The sequence below is a fragment of the Carcharodon carcharias genome, chromosome 21 (assembly GCF_017639515.1).
Source record: "Carcharodon carcharias isolate sCarCar2 chromosome 21, sCarCar2.pri, whole genome shotgun sequence".
In the NCBI taxonomy this organism is placed as follows: Eukaryota; Metazoa; Chordata; class Chondrichthyes; order Lamniformes; family Lamnidae; genus Carcharodon; species Carcharodon carcharias.
Window position 1 is genome coordinate 11,711,500 of NC_054487.1, and position 23,630 is coordinate 11,735,129.

The window sequence follows — 23,630 nt, forward strand, 5'->3', positions numbered from 1 at the left end:
ATGGAGGAAGGCAACATCTTCATATTCCATTGTGTGTTCCACCAGAGACCTTTCATATAGTGCCCTCAAAATACTTTTCCCAAACAGTTTTCTTCATGTGTATGGAGTATGAAGGCAGAATATTAGAGCATTACATGCAATCCCAATCTGGTTACCACCAGAGATAACTATGCAGGTAAGGAGGCCAGAAAATTGGTATGACAAATAATTTTAATACCAAAACATATTTGCAAATATACCATTCATGGAATAAAACCTTCAAATAGTTTTAGCAAAATACATTTTTGTTTCCAAATGAGTTTAAACTATATCAAAAGACATCATGAACATTAAATTGTCCAAAAATAACACATCTTCACAAAGGATAAACGTTTGCCAAACACTTTATGGGGAGGACACTGCAGAGAGAAGCTAAAAAAACTGATACCAGGAGGAATTTGAAATTTCCATCAATGCCTCAATTATCAGTGGTATGTCAATGGCTTATAATTAAGTTATTAGGAGCTTGGTCCAGCTGTACAAGCTGATCAATGAAGTCAATTAAGATGGTCTTGGCCTAGTCTACTTGGAATAGCATGTTTTAATGGCCAGGTGCAGTGTAGTTCATTGCTAGGACAAGATGCCCTTTATTTTGCCATTCAATGTCGGAGTGGCTTCCTTCAGTCAACTGATTGTTTGTGCTGGTGGCAGAGTGGGGAATTAAACTTACAGGCAATGTATTCTTTCCACATTTCCAAACACTTCCCAGAACAAGACCCTTCTAAGAAAAAGAAGTGCAATCACTTGAAGCCAATTATTTTTTTTTTTTTACATAACACCAATATACTGCTGCTTTCCCCGGTCTTTAAAAAAAAACCACAAGCATGGTCTGCAAATGTTAATTAGCGTGTCAATGAGTTGCAAAAAATTCCAGATTCCTTTATTTCTGCAAGCACTTTTTTTATTCATGAGATTTCAACACTGTTAGCCAGGCCAGAATTTAATGCCCTTCCCTAATTTTCCCTAGAGAAGGTGGTGATGAGCCACCTTCTTGTACTACTGCAGTCCCTGTGGTGTAGGTACACCCAATGCTGTTAGGAAGGGAGTTCCAGGGTTTTGATCCAATAACAGTGAGGGAACAGTGATATAATCCCCAGTCAGGATGGTGAGAGACTTGGAGGGGAGCTTGCAGGTAGGTGGGTTCTCTTTCATCTGCTGCCCTCATCCTTCTGGGTGGTAGAAGCCACAAGTTTGTAAGGATCTGACGAAGGATGCTTGTCAAATTTCCACAATGATCTTGTATATGACACACACTGTTGCCACTGTGCGCCAGTGGAGGACAGAATTAATGCTTAAGGTGGTGAATGTGGTGCCCATCAAGCAGGCTTTGTTCTGGATGGTTTTGAGCTCCTTGAGTGTTGTTGGAGCTGCACTCATCCAGGCAAGTGGAGAGTATTCCATCACACTCCCAACTTGCATCTTGTAGATAGTGGACAGGCTTTTGGGAGTCAGGAGGTGAGTTAGTCGCTGCAGAATTCCCAGCCTCTGACCTGCTCTTGTAGCCACAGTATTTATATGACTGGGCCATATCAGTTTCTAGTCAATGGCCACCTCCAGGATGTTGACGGTGGCAGTATTAGTGATGGTAATGCCACTGAATGTCCAGGGGAGATGGTTAGATTCTCTCTTGTTTGAGATGTTCATTGCCTGGCACTTGCGTGGCGCAAATGTGACTTGCTGCTTGTCAGACCAAACCTGAAAGCATCCACATCTTGCTGCATGCGGGTAGGAACTGCTTCAATATCTGAGTTGCAAATGGTGCTGAACACTGTGCGATCATGAGTAAACATCTCCACTTCCAACCTTATGTTAAAGCAAAGGTCATTGATGAAGCAACTGACAATGTTTGGGCCTAGGATACTACTCTGAGGAACTCCTGCATCAAGGTCTTGGGACTGAGATGATTAGGCTCAAACCAATGCAACCATCTTCCTTTGCGCTAGGGATGAGTCCAACCAGTGGATGCTTTCCCCTGATTCTCATTGACTTCAATTTTCCTGGGGCTCCTTGATGTCCCACCCAGTCAAATGCTGCCTTGATTTCAAGGACAGTCACTCACCTCTGGAGTTCAGCTCTTTTGTCCATGTTTGGACCAAGTTTGTAATGAGGTCAGGAGCTGAGTGGCCCTGGTGGAAAACACACTGAGCACTGGTGAGCAGGTTAAGCGCTGCTTGATAGCACTATTGACAACACTTTTCATCATTTTGCTGTTGATTGAGACGAGACTGATGGAGCCGTAATTGACCAGATTGGACTTGTCCTACCTTTTGTGGACAGGACATACCTGGATAATTTTGCACATCGATGGGTACCTGACAGAGGAACTTAGCTGTACTGGAACAGCTTGGTTATGGATACACCTAGTTGTGGAGCACAAGTCTTCAGTTCTACAGCCAGGATGTTGTTAGGGCCCATTGCCTTTGTTGTATCCAGTGCCTTCAGCCATTTCTTGATATCAGCTAGAGAATAGAATTGGGTGAAGACAGGCTTGAGAGATTCTAGGGTCATCAGGAGGAAGCCAACATGGATCACTTGGCAGTTCAGGCTGAAGATGGTTGCCAGTGCTTCAGCTTTGCTGTCTGCACTGATGTGCTGGGTTCCACCGTTGAGGATGGAGTAGGTTATGAAGCCTCCTCCTCCGGTTAGCTGTTTAATTGTCCACCACCTTTCACAATTTAATGATGTGGCAGGACTGCAAGATTTGGACTTGATCCATTGGTTGTAGGATCGCTTAGCTCGGTCTAGAGCATGCTGCTTCCCACTGTTTATTGTGTATGTAGTCCTTCATTGCAGCTTCACTAGGTGAACACATTTTTAAGCATGCTTGATGCTGCCCCTGGCATGCTCTCTTGCTCTCCTCATTGAACCAGCATTAATCCCGAGCTTGATGGGGATCAGTGAGAGATATGCTGGGCCCTAATGTTACAGATTGAGGTTGAATATAATTTCGCTGGTAGCCCATTATCGTCAGTAGTCCCTCCATTCAAGGATGATATCCACTCAGGTCTCAAGTTTCTGCCATGCATCTTCATGTGACTGAGCAGCTGATTCTTTGGGCACATCGTGTAAGATGTCCACAAGGCAGTGGGATCCAGAGTGTAGGATTTGCTTCCTTTTCGTTCTTTCTCTGCTGCCGTTCTGCCTCATCATCAAGTCATTGGAACTTGAAGTGTGGTGCATCTTGATGGACAAGTTGTCACCTTTAGGAAGGTATGGTAGCAAGCTCCTCCCAGTTATTAACATCAATGCTGCCATGCTTCAAGGAGAGCTTCAGGGTATCTTTGAAGTGTTTTCATCTTCCCCTGGAAAACTGGCCATTTGAGAGTTAAGAAGACAAGACTTGGTGGGGGAGGTGCTCTTTAGACAGTGTCTAGCCCTTTCAAGTTGATTTAGCAGGAGTTTTGCCTGAATGCTTGTGGAGCATTTGTTTTACATCCTCCCATCGAATCTGGAGGGTGCGGTGGAAGCATTACTGATGGAATTTCACCACCGCTCTTACTTATCACTGATACACAGTCCAGGGCTCACTGAAGGGCAGGACTTCTATTGACCTGCACAGGTCTTGACTATATGTTGATAGCTCACGGTGCCTCCTGGATGCCCTTCGTGAGCTGCTAGATATGTTCCGAGTCTATCCCATTTAGCACACAACACAAAGCCTGTCTTCGTGCGAAAACGAGACTTCATCTCCACAAGGACTATGAGATGCTCGCTCCAGCTGAAATGGACAGATGCTTGTGACAGGCAGAGTGCTGAGGACAGTCAAATAATTTTTTTTTGCCCTCTTGTTGGCACTCTCACCACCTGCCACAGGTTCAGTCTGGCAAATTTGTCCTTCAGGATTCAACCATCTCGATCCATGTTGGTGCTATAAAGCCACTCTTGGTGATGGATATAGAAATCTCCCATCCAGAGTACATTCTGTGCCCTTGCTACCCTAAGTGCTTTTCCAGTTGGTGTTCAACATGGATGAGTATGGATTCACCAGCTGACAGAAGCTGCTAAGTGATAATCAGCAGGAGGTTTCCTTGCCCATGTTTGACCTGATGCCATGAGACTTCATAGGGTCCGGAGCCAATCACAGGGGAGGTGGTGGCATAGTGGTATTGTCACTGGACCAGTATTCCAGATACGCAGGGTAATGCTCTGGGGATCCATGTTTGAATCCCACCATGGCAGATGGTGAAATTTGAATCCAATAAAAATCTGATAATGACCACAAAACCATTGCTGATTGTCATAAAAACCCAACTGGTTCACTAATGTCCTTTAGGGAAGGAAATCTGGCATCCTTACCTGGTCTGGCCTACATGTGATTCCAGACCCACAGCAATGTGGTTGACTCTTAGCTGCCCTCTGAACAATTAAGGATGCCCACATCCCATGAACGAATAAAAGAAAATGTTGAGGCCTCCTAGGGTCACCCTCTTCAGACTGTTTGCCACTATGCTGCCGCTTCTGATGGGATTGGACTAAGCATGGACTATCAATATAGAAGCAAAAAAGGAGAGAGTTTGCTTGACTACCTGCAGGACAAGAGGGGAGAAAATGACAGTAGCTGATGAGCATATTTTGTGAATCAGTGAACACAAGGTATGACAAAGCTCCAATGGATGTCCTTCTGTTGTTTTTATTTCCCTTTTTTCATTTTTCCTGATTTTCTATCTATCCTACTCCTCCTCCTGTGAAAGGAGGAAACCTGTTGCTGACATTTAGGAATCAGCAGGACAGTGATGGTCCCAGTTAGACCAACAGGTACACAATGGACATCAAGATCATGCCCGGCACTGAGCTCAGTTTCCCTGTGTGTAGTTCAGTCAGGGATCATCAGCTAAGTAACGTATGTAACACCATCTCTGATTTTCTGAAAGGAATTCAATGTGAAGATCGGAAGATACCCAAGACTTTTAATATATTATAGATAAACAAGACAGAGAGACAGGATGCAGGTTTGAGGCAGACTGGTTACATACAATGGGGCTTTGCATAATTCACAGACTACAGGCATAGGAGATTAACAGTAATGTTTTTCTTAATTTGCAACACAAATTTCTCCCTAAATCATCCGGGAAACAGTAGGGTAGAGCACCTTTCCTCAGTGTGGCTGGGCTGAGGAAGGTAAATCAGCCAGGGTTCCCTCTCCTGGAATGTGTGTGTGTGTTAGCCTCATCCTGATCCTCATCTTTCACTGTGATGACCTGGTTGATCAGCCTGCTAACATTCATTCATCACTCACATTGGCAAGGTACATGTACCCAAAAAACTGGACCCTGGGATGGACCAATGCCTTGGGGTGGCAGGGGTGGAGGTAGTGATGAATAAAAGCCTCACATTTAAATAATTACTTATTTTAAGAAAAAATAGATTGCATTTATTCACAACCTCATTCCCAAAACTCTTTACAGCCCACGAAGTACTTTATAGCCATCTGCAGCCAGAAGTGCCGAGTGGATGATCCATCTTAGCCTCCTCCCGAGGTCCCCAGCTATTTTGATTCACTCCCCGGGGCATCAAGAAATGGCTGAAGGCACTGGATACTGCAAAGGCTATGGGCCCTGACAACATTCCAGCAATAATGAAGATTTGGGCTCCAGAATTAGGTACACCCCTAGGCAAGCTGTTCCAGTACAATTACCACACTGGCACCTAACTGAAAATGTGGAAAATTGCCCAGGTATGTCCTATACACAAAAAGCAGAACAAATCCAACCTAGCCAATTACCGCCCCATCGGTCTACTCTTGATCATCAGCAAAGTGACAGAAGATGTCGTCAGCAGTGTTATCAAGCAGCACTTACTCAGTAATAACATACTCAATGACACACAGTTTGGGTTCCAACAGGTAACTCAGCTCCTGACCACATTACAGCCTTGGTCCAAATGTGGACAAATGAGCTGAACTTGAGGTGAGATGAGACCGCCTGCCCTTGACCGAGTGTGGCATCAAGGACCCCTAGCAAAACTGGAGTCAATAGGAATCAGGGAGAAAACTCTCCACTGGTTGGACTCCTACCTAGCACAAAGGAAGTTGATTGTCGTTGTTGGAGGTCAATCATCTCAGTCGCAGGACATCACTTCAGGAGTTGCTCAGGGTAGTGTCCTACGCCCAGCCATCTTCAACTGCTTTGTTAATGGCCTTCCTTCCATAATTAGGTCAGGATTGGGGAGGTTCGCTGATGATTACACACAATGTTCCACACCATTCGCAACCCCTCAGATACTGAAACAGCCTTGTGTCCATATGCAGCAAGACCTGGACAACATTCAGGCATCAGCAGATAAGGGGCAAGTGCCAGACAATGACCATCAATGAGAGAGCATCCAACCATCTCTCCATGACATTCAATGGCATCCCCATCACTGCATTCCCCACTATCAACATCCTGGGGATTATTATTGATCAGAAACTGAACTGGTCTAGCCATATAAGTACTGTGGCTACAAGAGCGGGTCAAAGGCTGGCAATTCTGTGGTGATTAACTCACCTCCTGACTCTACAAAGCCTGTCCACCAGGAATGTAATGGAATCATTTTAATTAAAACATTCTGACAGCTGAGGGTGTGTTCCCACTTGCCTGGATGGGTGCAGCTCCAATATTACTCAAGAAACTTGACACCACCCAGGACAAAGCAGCCCACTTGATTGGCACCCCATCCACCACCTTAAACATTCACTCCCCCCACCACTGATGCACAGTAGTAGCAGTGTGTACCATCCACAAGAAGCACTGCCTTAACTCACCAAGGCTCCTTCAACAGCACCTTCCAAACCCACGACCTCTACCAGCAAGATGGACAAGGGCAGCAGATGCATGGGAACACCACTATCTGCAAGTTCCCCTCCATGACACACACCATCCTGACTTGGGAAATATATTGCCATTCGTTCACCGTCGCTGGGTCAAAATCCTGGAACTCCCTCCCTAACAGCACTGTGGACTACACCACAAGGACTGCAGTGGTTCAAGAAGGCAGCACCACCTTCTCATGGGCAATTAGGGGTGGGCAACAAATTCTTGCCCAACCAGTATCGCCCACATCTGTGAGATGAACTTAACCATGGAGACATACTGAAAAGAAATGGACTGATATCCACAGTGGGACGTTATGCAAAATGTGTGCAGATCAATTAAATTTTCAATTGAATGTTTTATTTGAGCTGTGGCTGATACTGGCTCCATTTATTGCCTATCCCCAGTTGCCCTGAGGGCACTTGGAGTCAACAAATAGTGTCAGGTGTAGGCCAGAGGGCTAGGGTTCCTTCCCTGAAGAGTATAAGTCAACCAATTGGGATGTTACAGCAAAATATGAGCCTTCACGCTGACCCACAGCATTACCAGATTTACGGAATTTAATTTCACAACCTGCTGGGGTTAGACTTGAACTCTTGACCTCTACGTTGCTAGTCCAGTATCACGATCACGACCTACATTAAAATGGAAATCAAACAACATTTTTGTTTTGCTTCAGAAATGAGAAAAATAGTAGGCTTCAGTGACTGGTAAACAGCCAATGTAAGTAACAAAATACAAAGTAAAACTCACTTAAACACAACTCAAAATGAGAAGAGACTTTCTAGATCTGATTGCAAGTGAATGAAGTATGAAAAATGAAAGATTACAATAAATAATATCTACCAGTGGTGACTGGATTAGACATAAATGTAATGTAAACACTGCAGTTTATCATACTCATTTCATCTGTGGTATTTAAATAGCTCTTTCATCATTCAGATTAATGAACTGTAATGTTACTGCTCCCTAAAGCCTACAGTTCTGATTATTTATTTGATTTTAAAACAAAAATCAAGTGTTGAATCTCTATTATAATTTAAATTTAAATTGCTCTCCATCTAAAAATAAAAATCCAGTAAGCAGGTACTCCCAATACGGAACTCTGTAGATGAGTGCCCTATTTATCATGCCAGCTCCAATGATGTTAGGCTGGTTAACAAATAGTGACAACCTGTACCTGATCAGAAAGCATAGGTACATCAGGTCAGGAGAAGGTCATTCACTCCCTGGATCCTGGTCCACCCTTCAATTAGAAAATGGCTGATCTCTACCTCCAATGCATAGGTCTGGAAATGTTAGTCTAGTGGTCAAGATACTGGATTGGTAATTGAAATTCATTAGGGAATTGAAATTCAGTCCACTAAATAAATCTGGAATAAAAGGCTAGCAACAGTAATGGTTGACCATGAAATTACTGGAAGGTTGTAAAAATCCATCTGGTTCACTAATGTCCTTTAGAGAAAGACATCAGCTGTCCTAAAAGTATATGACCTAGGCCTACATGTGACTCCAGGCTTACAGTAATGTGATTGATACTTAACTGTCCTCTGAAATGACCTAGCAATGCACTCAGTTAAGGACAGCTAGTGATAGGCAACAAATGCTGCCTTTGCCTGTGACGCCCATATTCCATGAATGATCAAATAAAATTACACTCCTCAACTCCACATCCCTCCATAATCTTGCCTAGCAAAAAGCAACTATCCAGGTGAGATATTGTGGCTGTTGCAAAAAGCTTCTTCTCCTTCTGGCTACGGACCTTCCCAAGCTTGGGCTCAGCAATGGTAAACCCATGTATGACCTATCTGTACAAGCGAGCTGGCTCAGCCCATCTACAGGCCAGAATCGAATAGAAGACCTGAAGCAAATGTTGCTGACACCTCTTCACCAGCAGAGCAAACCTACTTCCTGGACAGGAATCTTAATATCATTGGCACCCAGTGATTTACACTACCGTGCTGATTTAATATTGAACCAAAACAAATCCATGGCCTATGAACAGGGGGCTGCAGATAAAAGGTATTGATAAAGTTAATACAGGTAATTACATCCAAGAGGTTTTCCGGTAGTAATATTTTATCGCAGTTTTTAATTTTCTTTAAAGTACATTCATTTATTCTAAGGATTTGGACATCACTGGCAAGGCCAGCATTTATTGCCCATCCCTAATTGCTCTTGAAATGGTGGCGATGAACCACCTCCTTGAACCACTGCAAGGCATGTGGTGTAGGTACAGCTATTCCAGGATTTTGACCAGTGAAGGAGCAATGATATAATTCGAAGTCAGGGTGCTGTGTGACTTAGAAGGGAACTTGCAGGTGGTGATGTTCCCATGCATCTGCTACCCTAGTCTTTCCAGGTGGTAAAGATCATGGGCAGAATTTTATGGCCCCTCCCACCGGCAGGATTTTCCAGACTCGCCAAAGTCAATGGACTTTTAAACAGCTTGCTGCATATTACAGCCTCGTCCCATCTGTGATGGGGCCATAAAATTCTGCCCCATATATTTGGAAGGTAATGTCCACAAAGACCTAGGTAAGTTGTTGCAGTGAATCTTGTAAATGGTACATGCTGTAGCCATGTTGCACCAGTGGTGGACATACCCATTGCTTAACGTGGTGCATGGGATGCCAAACAAGCCGGCTGTTTTGTCCTGAATGGTGTGGAGCTTCTCGAGTGTTGTTGGAGCTGGCAAGTAGAGAGTATTCCATCACACTCCTAAGTTGTACCTTGTAGATAGTGGTCAGGTTTTGTGGAGTCAGGAGGTGAGTTACTGGCATCTAACCTATTCTTGTTCATATTGTTGATCCAGTTAAGTTTTTGGTCAATGATGGCCTTAAGATATTTATGGTGCATATTCAATGATATCAATGCCATTCAATGTTAAAGGGAGATGGTTAGTTGTCTCTTGCGCTCTGCATAGAAATGACTGGTCACTGTGTGAAGCTACTACAGCGCCTTCAGTTCATCAAAATACTACCCCATGTCAGTGATCGAGAAATATTCTATCATGCCCCACTAACCTACAATGTTTTCAGTGCTGCGCTTTCAGAGGTGCCATCTTTCCAATGAGACATTAAACCAAAGCCCTGTCTTCCCTGTCGGGTGGGCATAAAAGATCTGTAGGCATCGTTTCGAAGAGGAGCAAAGGAGTTCTGCCTGGTGTCCTAGCCAAAGTTTATCCCTCAACCAACATCATTAAAACAGATTATAGTCATTTATCTCATCGTGGGAGTTTGCTGTCCATAAATTGACCGCAGTTTTTCGTACATTACCAAAGTGACTACACTTCAAAAGGTATTTCATTGGGTGTTGTGTACTTTGTGATGTCCTGAGGTTGTGAAAGGTGCAATATAAATTCAAGTCTTTTGTTTTAGTGCATTAGTAATGTAACGTAGTGCTGGAAGTGTCTGATATTCTGTTCTCCTTTCCAAATTACAGTGTGTTGTTAAATTGATTACTATTAATATGCGAGGAGACTCCCAGGAGGACAGAAGAAATGCTTCAGGGATGTCCTCAAAGCATCTCCACCGACTCATGGGCAGACACCAAACACATAGGGAGACTTTGTTGGAAACCCGCAGAGACATTAGCAAGAGTGCACAAACCTCCAAACAACTTATTTCCCCAACTCTTCAAGCACCGTCTGCCTCACGTGGTACTGTCTCCAGATCATGCATTGGACTTATCAGCCATCTCAAAACCCAGTGAACCAGAGTAGAATCAAATCATCTTCAATCCCGAGGGACTGCCTCAGAAGACGATGATTAATATATGAACCGTGCATGTTCTCCCCTGAAGTCCAAGCGCTTTCAACACGGGTAATCAGGAGCAAGACCTTAGCTGATCTGCCTTTCATTAACCAGGAGGATGCTGAGGCCAATTATAAAGGGCCCAACTGACATCAAACTCTTCAGAGCATGAGGTGATGGTGGAACTTTCCAGATCTGTAGTTTGGCTGCTTACTGGATGAAGAGATGGAAATCAGGGAGGGAAACTCCCAAAATTATTTTCCTTTTAAACCAAATGATAAGACTACTGAATATAGATGCTGAACCATCAGAGCCTCTCTCACTTCAGTTCCCTTTCTTGGAAGCTACAATATTGCGGTGTCTATTACTAAATGATCTACACATGATACATGATATAGGAGCCTGGTTGACCAGCTTTCAATGCCAGGGCTCATGAACAAAAGACTCCACATTTATTTTATCTTCTAATTGCAATTGTTCTTTTCCTATTCCGCTCTTCTTGCTTGCCATGCTGTTCTTCTTAAGAGGGAGGATTAAAACCTTGCAACTCTTAATTCTGACATCCCCACCGACACATTGGCAGCATTTTTCTTCTGTCACCCTTTCAAAGGGACACACAAAGGCAATACAGGACAGGATTCGTTCCTCACAATAAAGCCATTTCGCCTCTATCCCAGATAACTTGGCAGAGGCTGACAAACTCAAGCCTGAGGGGGAAGGCCAAAGACAATTGTCAAGTCAAGTCTGGTCTCCGAACGCGGCAAGTCCAAGTGCCTAGTGATGTAGTGAACAGATTGCCACAGGCAACTCATTTCAATGCATCTAGTGACTGCTGCCAAGACCCTGCCTACAGTTATGTGCAGGGGCCCCCCCCTATTTGCAGCTGTAATCCCATGTGTCACGACCTGCAAATAACTTCCATAATTTAATGATGAGTAAGGAGGAAAGCAATCAGCATCACTGAATGAGATTTCTCTGGGAACCCTCTTATAAATTAAGATTTCTGAAGGAAAGCTACCGGCAGAGAAGTGAGAGGATTGTATAAACTGCAGGTCGGCATCTTGCATGACAGTGCAGGATGGAAGACAGCTGCATGGGTGATTGCTGGAAATATTGGTCAGTGACACAAGCTCATTGCCTTTCCATGCCAGCAAGTACAAGAAAACCCCTTCCTAATTCACGCTTTTATATCCATTGTTGAACTGCACCTGACCTTCAATTTATCATTCCACACCTCCCCACATAACTTACTGCTAAGTATCTCCCATAATGAGAGGGCGAGTGAACGCACAAACCGGCACCACCTGATTACATTGCTTCACATACTTTTTAAGCTCTGCTGTTCCCATCAGGACCAACTCCCAGTCACTAGTGGCTTGTGAAAGATATAAAGAAAGTGGCAGAATTAACTGGTGCTTTGGGCTGCAACACAATGTGTGGATTCTCTTTTATTTTGGTTCCTTGTCTCTGACCCTTTGCCAACCCCCACCTACCCACCAACCCACACTCATACCGGGAAGAGCCGGCACAACAGCCCAGCAAGGGGGAGAAGAGAAACAGAAGCCGCTTTGTTCTGTTTTTTCCTTTCAGCATTCTATTGAGGTAAACGAATGAAAAGAGTTGGGCAACCTTCAATAGCACAAAGCTTAGCATTGCGACCAGAATACAACTCCGCTTGGCTAATCAGTCGTCAGTATGCAAAGTGGCAGAGAGGCATTAGATCCAGCAATTTTAAGTGCACAGAAATCCACTTGCGTCTTGCACTGTAATTGATTTTTTTTCAACGTTCAAGTGCAGTGTCACACATTTACTTCAAGTGTTTAAAAGAAAAACATATTCAAAAGGAAAGTAGATGTGTCATCAAAATAGCTAACATACTAGCAACGTACCCAACCTACACCCTGAGCATAAATTAATCTAATCTAAATGACAATGGTGAACAAAATATACCAACATTTACAATTTACTTCCTACCTCGCTCGTCTGTACAGCCAGATAAACAGCTCACCTGGTCGATTTTAACCTTGCTGTTCTCCGGGAGCTTGCTGAACATGGCTGTCACATTTCCTGTTTACAACAGTGAATATGTTTCAAAAAGTGCTTCGAAATATCTTGAGATCATAAAAGGTGTTTTTTTTTGTATGTTTCTGTTTCCCCACCACTTCATCTCTTGAGGGCACTGCCCCATTACTCAGATACTCCCCCAGGCGTGCTGGTGAGTGTCCAGTACCTCACTGGCATGGTCATCCTCCATGGGTAAGGCTCGACAGCGAATGCCAGTGGGTTATTCAACCACCAAAGGCAGCACAGCCGAGCCCTACCTTTTTCTCACCGAGCTACCACACACGTACACTTATAATAAGAGAGAGAGAGTCAGGAGCGTGCTGCCTTACATTAGAGTCTTTAGCCCCAACAGCCTCCCCTCCCCTTGTACTTACTTCACCGCTTCTGGTGCAGGAGGAAAATGCAGTGAGTGCAGGTGTACTAATTCACCAGCCAGTCCCTGGGGCAGATGCACAGATGCAGCTCCAGTGAGCAGCCCAATTTTTTTTATATATATAAAAAGTGCACACAGCATTCAAGAGGTACTTTTCAGACAAATGACAGGAATAAAGCCACTATAAGGACAGTCCTTTAATTGCCTTCGACAAAGTGGATCCCACAGAGTCTGCTTTTCAATTACTTTCAACATCCCAGGCCTCTTTGTTTGCCGCAGAAGCAGGGGAACACTGTTTGCTGAGACTAGGACAGCGCAATCAACTGCACTCACTACAAACCGGGCAGGGTTCCTCATTAGACAGTTGCAGGGGGTCCCACAGATCAAGTGGTTCAGAATCACTTGCACTTAGAGTATCAGTCTCTGTTCAAGGTCACCGCATGCTGATTGCAGGACTAAACGCTTCTCCCTTTCAACACTTTTCCTATTTCTAATGATAGCAAGGCGCTAATTTGTGAATGTTAGACAGCAGCTTTCCTCCTATAATTCTCTTCTCTTAAAAGGATTGACTCTTGATCAGACACAGTTCCGTCAGACCCAGCAGCCTTGCTGAAGTAACGCATGTGTGGTCAACTATTCAACCATGGAACATCATCACAGTTGATCCCATTCCTGGCAAGCGCACGGTTTCTAACTCGGGGTCATGAGACAGCAGCCGATAACAGGAAATCAGCCAACACCTGCCTTTCCCCCTCCTCTCTCAAGGCTGCTGCATCCAACAGTTCTCTAATATTGGCTAACTGTAAAATATAAAGGTGTCACTGAAAGGCTGAATAAGGTGGGATTTTAAGGGTATGCAAACCAACAACTTGTGCTAACAAAGAGCCTTTTATAGCACATGCCCATTTTTGAGAAATGTATTTTAAAGTATTAAGTTGAATTAGTGTGTTTGACACTGGCCTTTCACCTCTTGAACCTAGGTTCAAATTGAGCCCAGACTGATAAGGTGAAGCCCTCTTTGTCATCAAGGTCTTGTGGGAAATGGCTTCGGCCTGTCTTACTCCAACTCCACTTGGCCTCTCATTTGAATTGCAACCTAACTCTAACAAGCCCAAGGATGACCGATGTGGGACATGTAGCAGGAGTTGTTATTCTGAGGCAGGGACTGAGGGCCATCGCTACCTAGAGTCGAGGGTGTTTTACACTGCAAATGGTCCCTGGCCTGGATACCCGAGCTGGGATAAGGTCCATCTTCTCCACAGAAAGCATAAAGCATGAACCAAGATCAAAGAGACCGGTGGCATACATTTGGTATTTTCTGCATATACTATAGGCTCATCTTGCAGAGGTTTACTCTGCCATTGTTTTGAAATGTTCAATCTCAATTTGCTTTAGCGAGCATTCCTTCAATCATTTTTCCTTGCTGTAATTAACTCTGTCGCTCACTCTATCTTCATGGCAAAATGATGGATGAGGGGGAATGCAATCCCAAACCTTGCTTGGTATATTGCTAGTAATGTATAATAGGAGAATTGCCCTTAAGCCAATATATTTGAGTGTGGTGGAATTATCTCAATTCATCACCTGAAATTATTCCCATTTCTGCTACGGTCACCATCAGTACTGCGGCCTAGTGTCATAATAGCTCAACATATTCTTTCCAGATGCGACCAACTTTAGGTGCTTTTAACATCGAGGCTCAGCACAATCCAGACACTAGGAGTTGGAACGGCGAAAGGCTCTCCTTCTCTCCAGTTTTTAACCCTGAAGGCTGCACCTGATCCACTGCAACAGTAGACAGAGTGACTTATGCAAAAGTCAGAATGCGCTGCTAACGGAACAAGATAGGCTGAGGTACTTAGCCTGAGGAGTAGGACAAACTGCATAAGACAACAGTAATTTATTAGTACCTTTTGGGAGATCAAATCAATAATTGTACAGCTTGGTATATTCACAAAGGAGGATCTATTGTAAAATCATGACACGTTCATCATTACACTTTATTCAAATGTAACCCCCACTTCATGGACATTGTCCAGTGGCTTACAAAAATTATGCCTAAGAATCAGATGGGAGTTATACCATCACCTTTGTGTTGGGATTTTTAGATGTGCAAAATAATTCAGCAATCAGGCCATGGATCTCCGAATTCCATGGATCTCCCTAATTCCATGGATCTCCCTAATTCCCCAATGGGGTTCCGTAGCATAATCCAGTGTTTTTAGCTGTGTAAAATGCTGGTTAGGCCACAGCTAGGAGTATTGTGTGCAGTTCTGGAATCCACATTATAAGAAGGATGTGATTGCGCTAGAGAGAGAGCAAAAGGGATTTACTGGAGAGTATTAGTTATGAGGAGAGATTGGATAGACTGGGGTTATTTTCCCTGAAGCAGAGGAGATTGAGGGGGGACATGATTGAGGTGTATAAACTTATGAGGGGCATAGATAGGGTAGACAGGAAGGAACTTTTCCCCTTGGAGGAGGGATCAATAACCAAGGGGCATAGATTCAAGGTAAGGGGCAGGAGGTTTAGAGGGGATGTGAGGAAGAATTTTTTCACTCAGAGGGCGGTGGGAATCTGGAACTCACTGCCTGAGAGGGTGGTGGAGGCAGAAACCGTCATAACGTTGAAATAGTATTTGGATGTGAACTTGCGATGCCATGGCATACAAGGCTATGGGCCTAGTGCTGGAAAATGGGATTAGAATAGTTAGGTACTTGTTTAACTGGCACAGACTCAATGGGCCGAAAGGCCTTTTTCTGTTCTGTAGACCTCTGTGACTCTATGACTGGGCTGGTAATCCAGAAACACGAGTTCCTACCATGGTAGCTGGGAAATTTAAATTCAGCGAATTAAATAAATATGGAATTAAAATCAAGCATTGGTATGACAATAAAACTACTGGATGAACATAAAGGCCCATCTAGTTCATGAATGTCTTCTGGGGATTAGATCTACCCCTGCCCCCCACCCCTGCTATCCATTCTGGCATATTATAGCAAGACTCTACACCCATGGCAGTGTGACTGATTCTTCATTTCTTTCTGAAGCAAGCCATTCAGTTATATTCAAGGTGCTGGTTCATCACCATCTTCTCAAGAGCAATTGGATGTGGGTAATAAACGATGGCCTCACCGGTGACACCCACATCTTGTGAAATAATAAAGAATAAAGCAGCGTTTCATTAGCAAAATTACCTCCAGGAGGCAAGTGTTGCGTTGAGCAGTTTCCTGCCAAGTTCAGAATGGGTTCCCAGAAAATCTCCTCACACACCTCTGCTGTCTTAAATGTCTTTAAATGTCAGTGTTTCTCCTGCTCTTTCTTGCTTCGCTGGAACAGTGTCTCCAGATCTCACATTGGGCAGGAACAAGCTCACCAGTGCAGGACCAGGGCTTTCTCAATGCTCTAAGCACTGCTAAAGTTACTGGATCATCTAAGACTAATTTTAACAGCACCATGATCCATCTCCACCATTAGCAACTTGAAAGCATGCCAACTTCAGGCACCTCCACCACTTCCTGCTCTCAGTGCTGATTCTCCCTCAGCGAGGAATGAAAAGGGGTGAGAGGTGGGCGAGCAAGGTGGCAAGAAGAACAGTGGATTGTCAGGGCCAATAGTGGGGCTAAGCCAAGGAACTGAGCAGACAAGGTAGAGATAATGGGAAAACTGGCAGGGAAACCATTAAATGTTGACACTGCATCTCACCGAACAATATGCAAAACACTTTTAATTAAAAGGGAAGGAGAGACATCTCAACTCCATTAAATATTTTCAAAATTTAGAGAGAACTTCCTGGACTGCCCTTAACAAGTCATGAAATCTAATACAATATACCCAGAGGGAAAAAAAACAATTCGGATCAGTACTCTTATTTCCCAATTTTTGCTGGTTTTCCCTTCTGAATGCCTCTTGGCACAAACTACCTCCTGTCCTCCATCACCCATACCAGTGCAGAAACTATTCTCAAATAGTTAAACAAACCAGTAACAATGATGTCCTCAAAAAAAGTGAGATGTAGGGTTAGCTACTCTGCTTGAACATGTACCTGGAGTTGTCATTAATTGACCTCTCACCCTACACTCCTGCCATTGGCTACCCACCATGTCCGTAGTTGTAGCACACTGCCTTCCCAGGCCACTTGGCACATGAATTGGATAATTCTGAAAGTCAGCTGTTAAACAGGCATTTTTATCCACCTTTGCTGATTTTTTTTTAAAAATATAATAAACAAAAGTATTCAAATAAAATTAGAAAATTAACCATTTTTAATGCCCCTATGCATTTTCTCTTGGAGATTTATCTTTCATTCCTGGTGACTCCAGGGTAATCCCAGAGAATGAATAGCCCTAGTAAGACACTATCCACTACCCAACATGACAATTATTTAGACAATGCACTTTGGGTTCTCCTCGCAATCCATACAAACATACAAATTAAGAGCAGGAGTAGGCTACTTGGCCCCTCGAGCCTGCTCCACTATTCAATAAGATCAAGGCTGATCTGAATGTAACCTCAACTCCACACATCCGCCTAACCCGATAACCTTTCTCCCCCTTGCTTATCAAGAATCTATTTAGCTCTGCCTTAAAAATATTCAAAGACTCTGTTTCCAATATCTTTTGCGGAAAGAGTTCCAAAGACTCTCGACCCTCAGAGAAAAAACCGCTCCTCATCTGTCTTAAATGAGAGGCCCCTTATCTATAAACAGTGACCACTAGTTCCAGGTTCTCCCACAACAGGAAACATTCTCTCCACAACCATCCTGTCAAGACCCCTCAGGATCCTAAAGGTTCCAATTAAGTCACCTCTTACTCTTCTGAATTCCAGTGGATACAAGCCTAACCATTCCAGCCTTGTCTCATAAGACAACCAGACCATTCCTGGTATAAGTCTAGTAAACCTTTTCTGAAATGCTTCTAATGCATTTACATCTTTCCTTAAATCAGGAAACCAGTACTAAACACATTACTCCAGATGTGGTCTCACCAGTGCCCTATACAACTGAAGCATAACCTCCCTACTTTTGTAATCAATTCCCCTCACAATAAATGATAACAATCTATTAGCTTTCCTAATTATCTGCTGTACCTGCACACTAACCTTTTGAGAATCTCAGAGCTCTGCAATCTCTCACCATTTAAATAATAAGCTTTTCTATTTTTCCTGCCAAAATGAACAGTTTCACATTTGCCCACATTATACTTCATTTGCCAGATCTTTGCCCACTCACTTAGCCTATGTCACTTTGTAGCCTCCTTAAGTCCTCTTCACAGGTTACTTTCCTACCTATCTTTGTGTATCAGCAAATTTAGCAAGCATTCCTTCAGTTCCTTCATCCAAATCATTTATATAAATTATAAAAGGTTGAAGGCCCAGCACTGATCCCTGTGGCACACCACTCATCACATCCTGTCAAACAGAAAAAGACTCATTTATGCCAACCCTGCTTCCTGCTAGCTAGCCAATCTTCTATCCATGCCAATATATTACCCGCTATACCAAGAGGTTTTATTTTCTGCATTAACCTTTGATGTGGCACTTTATCAAATGCCTTCTGGAAATCTGAGTACAGTACATCTACCAGTTCCCCTTTATCCACAGCACATGCGACTCCTTCAAAGAGCTCCAATAAATTGGTTAAACGTGATTTCCCTTTTGCAAAACCACGTTGACTCAGTCTGATTGCCTTGAATTTTTCTAAGTCTCCTGCTGTAACATCTTTAATAATAGCTTCTAACATTTTCCCTACGACAGATGTTAGGCTGGCCGGTCCCTTTTTGAATCAAGGTATTTATATTTGCTATTTGCCAATCTAATGGAATTTTCCCCAGGTCTAGGCAATTTTGGAAAATTAAAACCAGTGCATCAACTATCTCACTAGCCACTTCGTTCAAGACCTTAGGGTGAAGTCCAACTGGACCTGGGGATTTATCAGCCTGCAGATCCAATGATTTGCTCAATACCACTTCCCTGGTGATTGCAATTTTCCAGAGTTCCTCCCTCCTTTCCATTTCCTGATTTACAGCTATTCCCGACTTGAGTCTTCTATAGTGAAGACTAAAGCAAAATACCTTTTTAATTCATCCACCATCTCCCTACTTTCCATTATCAATTCCCCAGGTGCATTCTCTATAGGACCAAACCTCATTTTGTTAACTCTTTTCTTACTTGAATATCGATAGAAACTCTTACCATCTGTCTTTATATTACTAGCTAGCTTTCTCTCGTACTCTAATTTTTCCCTCCTTATTAATCTTTGTCATTCTTTGCTGCTCTTTATACCCTTTCCAATCTTCTGACCTGCCATCCATCTTTACGCAATTACATGCTTTTTCTTTAAGTTTGATACTGTCCTTAATTTTAACTTTTTTAGTTAACCATCTGAAGCCTAGAGATCGATAAGTGAATTGCTTCTACCTTTAGGAACATATTGCTCTCAACATAGGCACAGCCATGCTGAGAAATCTAGTGGCTCAATGAATTTCTCTCACAAGCACTTTGCAACCAAATATATATATATATATATTTCATGTGTATATGAATATGTACATTTAAGTAAAAAAATGTGTAAACCCTTTGGAGTTCAGTGTTGAAAAATTTAAATATAAAAATGAAAAGGATGTGTTTTCATTCTGCAGCCAGGGGCTTTACTTGAGCAGTATCCCTAAAGCTATTACTTACTTGAGCAGTATCCCTACAGCTATTACTTACTTGAGCAGTATCCCTACAGCTATTACTTACCAACTAACCAAACGAATGTCATTTCCTACTATGCAATTTTCTGCTGATGAAACAATAATATCTGCTCAATAATTAGCTTAAACAATTCTCCCACAGGGAAATGAAGCACTTGACCCGTGTGTTACATTTACCACTGCTGTGACAACACTGCATGAAAATGGTTCTTTTGCATTTCTGCGTTTTATGCTTTGGTGTACAGCAAGATCAGCATCAATGGCTACACATCAACTAGATCTCTCGCCCCATGGAAATCAAAGCAGATCTTTATCTGCCTAATAACACCAATGACAAAATGGAAAGTTCTTGCCTTGGCTGGACTTCACTAAGAATTCAATTCAATTCACTGGGGTACTCAACTTGGTGCTGGGCGATCCCATCTCCCATAAGCAGATGAATATGCACTGAGACCAAGACTCAAATTATTATCTTAAATAACGCCAGTCTGATTTAAACAGATAAATGGTCAGCACTCAGTGCAAACACATAGGCAGTGGTTACTACCTTTACTATTCTCTTCAAAATGACAATCACGAAGGTGCTTTTGCTCTCCTCAATTTCAATCTTCAAAATATGGTCATTCACTTCTTGCATGGCAAATCCCTACAACAGAGAAACTTCCAGCTTGTCCTCCAGCTTTCGAATGACTGATGTGATTATTCTCAGCCACCACCAGAAGCCCTTGACCACAGAGCCATTCAGAGAAACTGCAAAGAATCATTGGCCCAATCCTCCCCAAACATAGCTGTCAACCAAAATCAGTATCCAGGATATCTAGGAAATTCAGAATTGAATGGATGGTTTGATTCATCGATGTTGATTGCTGAGTGGTTGCTAGAAGAGACCCTATCCAGGAATAATGTGATGTGACATATAGTGATGCCAGTATCCCCAGCAAGAATAGAGTTAATTGGGTAAGGGCCCCTCACCCCATATCAATCATGCCTGGAGACCATACTGCTGTCAGTGGCTGGAATTGACCTTATGCATGAAATTTGAATCATGCACTTCACTTACAGAAACTTGCAAGAAAAAATATAATCAATTTGTATGTTGTGAATATCCCCCACTCACTGTATTTTGCTGGCAAAATAACCATGTACTATTGCTGTAGTTTTTGTCACAGGTTTAGTTTCCTCTAGCTCGTGGAAAATTGCTCAGGTATGTCTGGCTATGTGGAAAATTGCCCTGGCATGTCCTGTACACAAAAAGCAAGACAAATCCAACCCAGCCAATTACCGCCCCAACAGTCTACTCTCGATCATCAGTAAAGTAATGAAAGGCGCCATCAACAATGCTGTCAAGCAGCACTTGTTCAGCAGTAACCTGCTCACTGATACCCGGTTTGGGTTCCACCAGGGCCACTCAGCTTCTGACCTCATGGACAAAAGAACTGAACTCCCAAGCTGAGGTGAAGTGACAGACCTTAACATTTGACCGAGTGTGGCATCAAGATGCCCGAGCAAAACTGGAGCCAATGGGAATCAGGGGGAAAGCTCACCGCTGGTTGGAGTCATACCTAGCACAAAGGAACATGGTTGTGGTTGTTGGCAGTCAATCATCTCAGTCCAGGACATCACTGCAGGAGTTCCTCAGGGTAGTGTCCTCAGCCCAACCATCTTCAGCTGCTTCATCAATGACCTTCCTTCCAGCAAAAGGTCAGAAGTGGGGGTGTTCGCTGACAATTGCACAATGTTCAGAACCATTCACGACTCCTCAGATGCAGCAAGACCTGGACAATATCCGGGCTTGGGCTGACAAGTGGCAAGTAACATTCGCACTGCACAAGTGCCAGGCAATGACTATCTCCAACAAGAGAGAATCTAACCATCACCCCTTGCCATTCAATGGCATTACTATCACTGAATCCTCCACTATCAACATCCTGGGGGTTACCATTAACCAGAAACTGAACTAGCCATACAACTACTGTGGTTACAAGAGCAGGTCAGAGGCTAGGAATCCTGCAATGAGTAACTTGCCTCCTGACTCCCCAAAGCCTGCCCACCATCTACAAGGCACAAATCAGGAGTGTGATGGAATACTCCCCACTTGTCTGGATGAGTGCAGCTCCAACAACATTCAAGAAGCTTGACACCATCCAGTAAAAAGCAGCCTGCTTGATTGGCACCACATCCACAAACATTCACTCCCTCCACCACCAATGCAAGATGCACTGCAGAAATTGACCAAGGCTCCTTAGAGAGCACCTTCCAAACCCATGACCACTACCACCTAGAAGGACAAGGACAGCAAATACATCGGAACACCACCACCTGGAAGTTCCCCTCCAAGTCACTTACCGTCCTCACTTGGAAATATATCGCCGTTCCTTCACTGTCACTGGGTCAAAATCTTGGAACTCCCTTCCTAACAGCGCTGTGGGTGGACCAACACCACAGGGACTGCAGCGGTTCAAAAAGGCAGCTCACCACCACCTTCTCAAGGGCAATTAGGGATGGGCAATAAATGCTGGCCTAGCCAGCGACACCCTATCCCGTGAATCAATAATTTTTTTTAAAAAGCTCATGGAGATTCTTTTAAAATAGAATCTGTAGACTGTTTGCCACAACATATTTGCTGCAATACAAATTGTTCTGAGAGTTTCGCGGGCCCGCCCTGCCTGGTGTCTCCAACCTATTGGCTGACACATTGCAACTCATTGTTGACACCACTGTGTCAGATGGACAAAATGGTAATGCAAACACAGCAGGCATGCTGTGTGTCTCCCAATGATTTTCCCTGCCTTTGCCTTGAAGTGCAAACACTAGCCAGACTGCAATGTGCATTTCTTTACAACTTGCAGAAACAATTAACAGTGGCCGCCATCAATTCGGAGCCTATACGCTAGTCAGCTGTAAAGGACCCAACCAATAATTGAACAAAGATGAGAAAGGTTTTATTTTTGACACCGCTGTTTGCACTTCAAAATCCAGAGGAGCAGTAGTACAGTGGTAAAGTTACTGGACTAGTAATTTAGAGGTCTGGAATAATATTCACACCATAGCAATTATTCAATTAATTAAATTTAGAATAAAAACCACAGTCTCAGTAATGGCAGCCATGTAACTACTGGATTATCATGAAAACCCATCTCGGTCACTAATATCCTTTAGTGAAGGAAACCTTCAAACCTTCAAAGCCTACATGTGTCTCAAGACCCACAGCAATGTGGTTGACTCTAAAATGACCCAGAAAGCTACTCTGTTCGATCAAACCACTACAGAAAAGTCAAATAAGGATCAGTGTGGGTGTAGCTATACCACATGAACTGCAACAGTTCAAGGCTGCAGCTCACCACCACCTCAAGGGCAATTAGGAATGGGCAATTAATGCCAGCCTTGCCGCCAACATCCACATCCCATATATAAATAAAAAAGTCAACATTCACAAAACAAAGTCCGAATGTCATACTAATGGTTGCAGGGTGCTCTTTCATTACAAGGAAGCAGGGACTGTTAGAGGTTTCTCCAATACTGAAGCTGTACAACTCCTAAGAGGTAGCTTGAGGACACTACAGAATTTAACAAAAACACAACAGACTAATTAGGAAGACAAAGCGGTTTAATAAAGGGAGAGTTATTTGTCAAAGAGACAATCGTGGACCCATTCCAGCATCAGTACATGAGGGGATAGGAAAAGACCACTACCTTTTCAGAGCTGAGGATTGCATGCCTTGTTAGCTTAATTAACATTGACAATGAATTGCTGATAGCACGGTCCATGCTCCATTTGGGATTGATTACTAGAGTTGGCATTGTTTCTTTGTCAATCAGGATGACGACAACTTGAAAGCACTTGAAACCACAAGACAGGGAACCTTGAATTGGCAAAGTCTCCCTCGTCGGCACAGAATCGAATCAATCGGTA